At 46.7% G+C, this 8646-nt stretch overlaps 1 long non-coding RNA gene across 1 annotated transcript; it reads right to left on the bottom strand.

Annotated features, from left to right (window-relative positions):
• Positions 1 to 312: 312 nt before the first annotated feature.
• LOC122452040 lies at positions 313 to 8434 on the bottom strand. Its single transcript, XR_006272575.1, has 3 exons — positions 8301 to 8434; positions 1189 to 1314; positions 313 to 456 (listed from the first exon to the last, which is right to left on the bottom strand). It is a non-coding gene; the product is annotated as an uncharacterized LOC122452040 (long non-coding RNA).
• Between the last annotated feature and the right edge of the window lie 212 nt (positions 8435 to 8646).

The following is an 8646-nucleotide window of genomic DNA, read 5'->3' as shown; positions in this document are numbered from 1 at the left end:
CAAGACATCAGCCAGGGCTGCGTTCTCACCCGGAGGCTCAGCTGAGGAAGGATCTGCTCCCACAGTCTGGGCAGCGTTCCTTCCTTGCCGCTGTTTATTGTGGGCTGTTGACTGCTGTTCCTAAAATCTACCAGCCTTCCTTGCTGCCTAGGCCTCCTCTGCATGCACACTTATGTATCATGTCAGCAAGGAGGGTACTTGTGTCTGATATCAAGACAGAATCTTATACAACGTAATACAATCACGCTATGTGCTTTGTGATTATAAAAGGGGACATCTCATCACTTTTGCTGTATTCTATTAGAAGGAATTTGCATGTCTCACACACACTCAAGGTAAGGGAATTACATAAAGGTGTAGATACCGAGAAAGGGATCCTGGGAAGCTGGAGTCTGGCAGCCAAATTCAAAAATCTGGAAATAGAAACTCCTTCATATCTCCAAGCTCTGTGGCTGGCTTTCAAGAGAGAAAAAAAAGGTGAGGAGTTTGTCAGATTATTTGATATTACAGGCATACTTGTGAGACATTACCAGTTCAGTTCCAGATCACCACAATAAAGCAAATATCACATAAAGAGAGTCATGCATTTTTTAAATTTCCCAGTGCATATGAAAGTTATGTTAACAATAAATTGTGGTCGATTAAGTATACAATAGCATTATGTCTTAAAAAAATGTGTGTACCTTGATTAAAAATATGTATTACTAAAAATTGCCGACCATCTTCTGACAATGCGGAGTTGCCACAAAACTTCACTCTGTAAAAAGTGCAGTGTGGGCAAAGCACAGTAAAATGAGGTATGCCTGTATCCACCTCGCAGAAAACAGGAGAACTCAGCAGAATACTGAACCTATACAAAAATAGATGTTTAATGAAGATCTCAGGGAAGCTGCAGTGGTTTCCCTCATTAATTGAGGCATACAGGATTAATTTACTCAACTAGCAGCCGGGGTGCTAAGACGGCCCCTTCAGTTCCCCACTTTTAGTTCAAGAACCTCAGGGACTCTCATCTAGATTGAAGAGTGAGGAACCTGGGTGGAGCAGCACTTCAGAAACATGCATATGAATCAACTAAGGTCATCTTCTTGTTTTTGCCTACTCTTTTTTTCTTTTCTTTTTTTTCTTTCTGGTTGATTCATGGTGATGTGTTAGTTAAGGTGTACAGCCACTTGATTCAGTTATGCCCACCTGAGTTCTGAGGTCTTGCTGGAATGCAGATTCTGACGCAGTAAGTCTGGAGTTGGGTCAAGATTCTGCAAGCTCCCAGATTCTGCAAGATTCTGCAAGCTCACTGTTGCTGGTCCTAAGAACATACTTTGAAAACCAAGAGGAGAAGGTAAGAAAGGATGAAAGAACCAAATAGTAGAATTTTACCCCTATTCAAACTGACTGTGAATAATAGGATTTTAAGTCATTTAAATATTTTGAGTGAAAATCCCTGAAACATTCCAAGAGCCAGATGGGAACTGCCTTTTTTTCCATGCACATGGCATACTGTGAATTTGGGGAGAAAGTGATATTTAGGCTTGGGGAAGTGTGGAGAGAGAGAGCTTGGAGTGGGACAGTGAGTGACACCATGGGGAGAAATCTTGAAGCCAGTGAGGATTCAGATGAGTGTCTGAGAAAATTGGAGCTTGGTCAGATCTTCTAGAGCAGCCTAGATGGACCTGAAGAAGAGATGGAGCATCGAGCATCCTGGATGGGATCAGCTCAGTTCAGTTCAGTTCAGTTCAGTCACTCACTCCTGTTCAACTCTTTGCCACCCCATGAACCACAGCACGCCAGGCCTCCCTGTCCATCACTAACTCCTGGAGTTCACCCAAACCCATGTCCATCAAGTCGGTGATGCCATCCAACCATCTCATCCTCTGTCATCCCCTTCTCCTCCTGCCCTCAATCTTTCCCAGCATCAGGGTCTTTTCAAATGAGTCAGCTCTTCACATCAGGTGGCCAAAGTATTGGAGTTTCAGCTTCAACATCAGTCCTTCCAATGAACACCCAGGACTGATCTCCTTTAAGATGGACTGGTTGGTTCTCCTTGCAGTCCAAGGGACTCTCAAGAGTCCTCTCCAACACCACAGTTCAAAAGCATCCATTCTTTGGCGCTCAGCTTTCTTTACAGTTCAATTCTCACATCCATACATGACTACTGGAAAAACCATGGCCTTGACTAGATGGACCTTTGTTGGCAAAGTAATGTCTCTGCTTTTGAATATGCTGTCTAGGTTGGTCATAACTTTCCTTCCAAGGAGTAAGCGTCTTTTAATTTTATGGCTTCAAGCACTATCTGCAGTGATTTTGGAGCCCCCAAAAATAAAGTCAGCCACTATTACCACTGTTTCACCCTCTATTTGCCATGAAGTGATGGGACCGGATGCCATGATCTTAGTCTTCTGAATGTTGAGCTTTAAGCCAACTTTTTCACTCTCCTCTTTCACTTTCATCAAGAGGCTCTTTAGTTCCTCTTCACTTTCTGCCATAAGGGTGGTGTCATCTGCATATCTGAGGTTATTGATATTTCTCCCAGCAATCTTGATTCCAGCTTGTGCTTCTTCCAGCCCAGCGTTTCTCATGATGTACTCTGCATATAAGTTAAGTAAGCAGGGTGACAATATACAGCCTTGATGTACTCCTTTTCCTATTTGGAACCAGTCTGTTGTTAGGATCAGCTAGAGGGAGTCAAAAAAAAAGAGAGAGAGGGAGAGAGGAGACAGGATTTTTAACAATTATGGATCAGAAACAACCAACAGTCTCCAACCAAATGCACAAAGAGAATGCACAAAAATGGGATTTCTGAGAAGGATGCAGAGGGCAGGAGGCCAGGGCTGAAGAAGAGGGCCACCAGTTCAGCTTTCTAGCAGAAGCTAACGGGTATATATTTTAAAGGCAAAAGTTTGGTTTTGAGCTAGAGAATGGAAGCAGAGGAAATGCCTGGGAGGCCCAGGGTGGCCAAGTAATATTTTAACCCTGAGTGAAGCTAACTTAGCCATGGGGCTGCACAATATTGGAAGGCACAAGGCCATGCGATATGGAGGGAAGACTTGGAACCGGGGATCAGGAGACCTGGCTTCTCTGTCAGATTCATCTTTTCACTCATTACAAATTCACTGGGAGCCTGCCAGACTCCAAGCCCTATGCTAAGTTCTGGAAAACTTAAAATAGCAGTTGAAATAATTAAAAAAAGAACAAAAGTAATACAATAATGTTAGTAATTTGAAGTGATTGATTTTGTTAAGTACTATCCTAAGTAACTCATATTTCTTGAGTACTTTAACTAGCAGAGGCTTGTCTGGTGGCTCAGAAGGTAAAGAACCTGCCCGCGATGCAAGAGACCCGGGTTTGATCCCTGGGTCAGGAAAATCCCCTAGAGAAGGGAATGGCTACCCCCTCCACACCCCCAGTATCCATGCAATATCCTTGCCTGAAGAATCCGATGGACAGAGGAGCCTGGTGAGCTGCAGTCCATGAGCTCACAAAGAGTCAGACATGACTCAGCAACTAACTTTTTAGATATGAGAACAATCTATTGAGGTAAGTGATGCTTTCATGTTCAATTTTCAGATGTTTAAACTGAGGTAGAGAAATAACAGGACAGATTATTTCTGCTCTAAGGGAGCTTATTGCTAACAGTCATGTCTCCAATTAACAGAATGATTTCTGGTGACTTCTCATTCTGTTTCCCCTTCTTTAGCCATGACAATCATAGATAAAAGTGTGAAGAACTGTTCAGACATATTATCTTATTCAATCCTTGCAATAACCTTATGAGGTAATTACTATTATCATTCCCATTTCACAGATGAGGAAACTAAGGTTCAGAGAAGCTAAATAAATTTCCCAAGGGGCCTCCCCTGGGATTTAAACTCAGGCAGCCTAAATCTAGACTAAAATGCAGCACCATGGCAAATTAGGAGACTGGACCAAATCTCTGAGATCACATTTCACCAGAATGTTCCACTGCCGTCCTATAAGTTCCTTGAATCTCATGTATTTTATGATTCAGATATTTCTGTATTTGAACTGGCTCTGTGCACTAACAAGAGTTCAAGGGGTAGGCTAAAGGAAAGGCCACAACCTAAGGACACGTCATGATAGGGGAGGAATCCATTTGTGGTCTGTGGGCAAGAACAGTAAAGAGCCAAGTCAGCTCTCCTCTCTGTGGTTGCTGGTTTCATCACGCAGACCCAGACCTGGATCTGTACGGAGATGCTCCACTCAGCTGGGAGGCCTCACTGTGCAAGGAATAACTGACTGTGCGTGCAGGGATTTGTCTCAGCAGAGATCCAGAACGCAACCTTTCCGGATCGAGTTGTTCAGGAAAGGATTTAAATTGAGGTCATGCTCTGAGAGAGAGGAGAGCGCAGGAGTCACGCTCATTGCTGGAGTCAGAAACAAATCCATTTTCCCTGTGAGGAGTGTTATCAAGCAGGAAATCAAGTCCCAGGTGAGGGAGGCGGTGAGGTGCCCAAGGGAAACAGCAGAGGCAGCCAGGCAGTCACCAGAGTAAGTGCATCTCCAGACTCTACAGAACTTCATACAAAAGAAAAGGTCTTCACAGACCATGTGCCATCTTTTGGCTTTTATAAGACATAACAAAATTTAATGGATGTCCCCAGACTTGAAAATTTTAACTTGTCCAGAGTCAAAGTCATTCATTCATTCCTTCATTCAACAAGTATTCAGTGAATGTCTGCTGCGCTCCCAGCCTAAGAGATGGGACAAACAGAAATGGACCCTGGCTTTCTCAAGCTTATTTCTAGTTACAGAAAACACTCAGAGAGCCTGATAACTATGGATAAACCCATAGTAGTTAAGTAAGACAATCTGAGATGGTGATAAATGTTATGAAGGGCACAGAGATGATCTGATTGAAAGGGAGAGGCTGGAGATGGGATGATCTTAGACACGGTGGTCAGGAAGGATCTACATTGTGAGTGACATTGGATCTGAGATCTGAAGGGTAAAAGGAAACCCGTGTAACAAGCAAGGGGAAGAGAGTGCCTGCAAGCAGGAAGGGCAGGGTCAAGGCCTCAGAGCAGCAGCAAGCGTGGCCAGTCACAGGAGGCCACGTGGCCACGGAGTGACGGGAGGAGCATGCCAGGTGAGGTCCTCGAGAGCAGAAGCCAGGACGGAGCAGGGGACACGGGGCTGGGGGTGCCTCACTGAGCAGTCGGTTCTAAGAGCAAAGGTAGCTTGTTAAGCAGACGAGCGACTTGCTTTTCTTTATGCCAAGGGTCACGTTGCTCCAGTGTGGAGAAAAAACTCGAGGGAGTTCCAGAATGCTGGCAGGGAGACGAGTGAGAAGGCTATCTCAGTCACCCACGTAGGAGATGATGGAGGGGCACAGGAGGTGGGGAAAAGTGGATGGATCTAAGAGCTATTCTGGAGCTGAAACCGATAGTCCTTGCTAATGGATTAGGTGTGGGGATGAGGAAGAGGGCATATTTGTGCCCTAGTATCACAGTCTTTCCGTAGTCGAAACTCTTCTTGGTGAATTCCGTTCAGCTTCATAAAACAGGGCTTCCCTGGTGGCTCAGATGGTAAAAGTGTCTGCCTGCAATGTGGGAGACCCGGGTTCGATCCCTGGGTCAGGAAGATCTCCTGGAGAAGGAAATGGCAACCCACTCCAATATTCTTACCTGGGAAATCCCATGGACAGAGGAGCCTGGTAGGCTACAGTCCATGGGGTCACAAAGAGTCGGACACGACTGAGCGACTTCACTTTCATAAAACAGAGATGCCCCTGCGTGCGACGCGCAGTGAACCAATGCGGGCATCCCATGCTCTTCTCCTTTGTGCTGCTGACCGTGACCCAGGGCAGACCACCGTGGAGAGGAGAGACAGCCAAGGACGTGGATGACCCGCCCCCTGGATCTGCAGCCTCCCCGCACCATTAGCCTCCCGACTCCTGGGCTGGAATCACCTGGGGGAGGCCAGTGATGCCTCGCTGGGCACAGAACCCTGGAAGACGGCTCTGCCGATGGTTTCATCTCTGCCTTATGCCATCAGTGAGGAATGATCTCAGGATGAGTGTGGGGGGGGGGGGGAGTCAAGGTTAAAGTTGAGAAAACCATGGAGAGCAGAGACAGGCTTGCAGTTACCTACAGAAAGGGTCCTCCTCAGCTGCCTTGAATTAACAGAAAGGAAAATAACCCCGTCTCACTCCTGGATGCCTCTGAACTCTTGGAATCTGTCTGTGACTTGCAGCAGGAGGGCAGGAGGTAAAATCTGCCCATCCGTAGCCTCCCTCCCTCCCCAGGACCCCTGTCCCCTCTCCAGGCAGGGCCCTCCGGCAGCACAGCGGGCGGCCGCCTCACAGAGGCCAGGTCATGAGCCGGAGGGAAGCACAGACACGCTGCCCCTCTGTGACCTAGTCAAAGCCAATTAGCCATAAAGGGGGAGGAGAAGGTCTTTGAAAACTTTCCTTGAAAGCAAAATAAAAACCCAGAGCTGGGCCCGAGTGATCCACCTTCAAAAGTCAGAGAAAACGAAGGGGAATCTCAGGTGGGAGGAAAAGCAGAATCGTTGAAGAGAGAACCCAAGGGTATGTTTGGTTTGGCCTGTGATAAAAGGGGGAGAACCAGACAGATGGAGTGGGGGTCTGCTGAGCCTTTAGAAAGGGGTTCTCCCTTCCATCCACCCATTTCATATTACGAGTTTTGACAAATTACTCAATCTTGTAGGCCCTTGTTACTTTGCAGCTTCCCTTGTGGCTCAGCTGGTAAAGAATCTTTCTGCAATGCAGGAGACCTTGGTTCAATTCCTGGGTCAAGAAGATCCACTGGAGAAGGAATAGGCTACCCACTCCAGTATTCTTGGGCTTCCCTTGTGGCTCAGCTGGTAAAGAATCTGCCTGCAATGCGGGAGACCTGGATTCAGTCCCTGGGTTGGGAAGATCCCCCAGAGAAGGGAAAGGCTACCCACTCTGGTATTCTGACCTGGAGAATTCCATGGGGTCGCAAAGAGTCGGAGACGACTGAGCGACTTTCAAGGGAAAGGGAAAACACACATAATACCTTAATTGTCTGGAGACAGGGGACTGAGCCAAATGACCTCTCGAGGTCTTTGCAAGGTGTAAGGACTACAACAGTATACAAGAGACAGAAGCATGCAGCGGCAAGGAACGCGGAGGAGAAATCGATTACACCCAGCTGTGTCGTATCCCGGCCGAGTAGCCTCGGACATCAAATCATGACTTCTCTGTCCCTTAATTCCTTAACTTGCAAAGCACAGACCGTAGCAGGGTTGCTGTAAAGACTGAATGAGTTAACATAAGTAAACTGCTTAGAACAGAGCCTGCTTATTGCTCCATAAATATTAGATGTGTTTTCTCTGTAAACCAGTCTCCTGTATACCAATCACTCAATTATTTTGGCTCCAAAGAATTCAAATACAAGATCCTTAGGCTACCAGGATGATCTGGCCTCATCGTGTCTGTTTTCCTGCTTCCATGGAAACTTTGTCTAAACTGTCCCAGAGAGATGAGAGCTTCTGCCACAGAACAGAATTTGGGGAAGCGCCCTGAGGGGTCTGGTTTCCATGGCTACCAGCTGGTGAGCCTGGATATGACCAGGAAGTCTCCCCCCTGACTAGGAAATCTGGTGGGTACCACAGCCACCATAAATGAGGCCAGACTCATAAAATCAGGCATTTGGGCAAAAGATCACGGTGAAGGGTAGCTGTCCGAGAGCATAAAGCCACCTAAAGAGCCAGCTCAGGCTCTCATCCCCTGGTCAATGTTCCAGGGGCTGGTGAAACAGAGTACTCCCATCCCAAACTCGTTTTACTTAGTAAGGCCAAAGATTCATTAATTAACCATCAGTCTTATTAAAAAGGACAGACACAACATCACAAAGCACCAGGGACCCACAGTTCTCAGAGCAAGGAGCAGAGACAGTCGGGAAAGGCAGGCCGAGAAGAGAGGCTCTGTGACCCGGCTTGGGGAGCAAAGTGCCCCCCGAAGTCCTCCTTTCCTTAGCACAATGCTGAATGCTGCTCTAAAATATGAATAATAAATGGCATGTGGGTGAGTCCATTCTCTAACAAACTCAGAGGCCGTCAGAAGCAGCTGTCATCTTATCCACTCCAGAAGCAAGCAGCAGAACTGCAAATGCCCTTCCTTATTTAACAAAGAGAAAACTGAGGTCCACCGAAGAAGAACTTGCCCAAGTCTGCAAAGCAGTGAGGGGGTTGAAATTGAGCTCTGTTGTTTGACACCCAGCTACTCAGGCAGCCTCATACCTGCTAGTTTAAGCAAGGGAGAAAAAGATGCCTTCCCACAGCATCTCCTGCTTACTCACCTTGTACGACCCAGAAAAGCAGTCATGTGGGGAAAGAAGAGGGAAATCAGCCCCCGGTGGCCTCAGTGCCTCTGGTCCCGTCCCCTGAAATGCAGCACTGTTCCCAGAGTGATTTTTCTAAAACTCAAATCTGCTTATGTTACTCTCCTGGTTAAATCCTTAAATGACTCCCCATTGACTTTAGGATAAAATCCAAAGGCCTTGTAATGAGACCAATTCATGAATTGGCTCCTGCTTCTCTCACCAACGTCATCCCTTCCTCTAACCCAACACACACACACACACACACACACACACACTACATTCCATCCATCAGACGCTCCCCAATAGCTATGCTTTCTCTTTT

This window comes from Cervus canadensis, chromosome 13, assembly GCF_019320065.1.
Source record: "Cervus canadensis isolate Bull #8, Minnesota chromosome 13, ASM1932006v1, whole genome shotgun sequence".
Lineage (NCBI taxonomy): Eukaryota > Metazoa > Chordata > Mammalia > Artiodactyla > Cervidae > Cervus > Cervus canadensis.
Note: the sequence above shows the minus strand (reverse complement) of the source record. Positions and strands in the feature narration are given on the sequence as shown.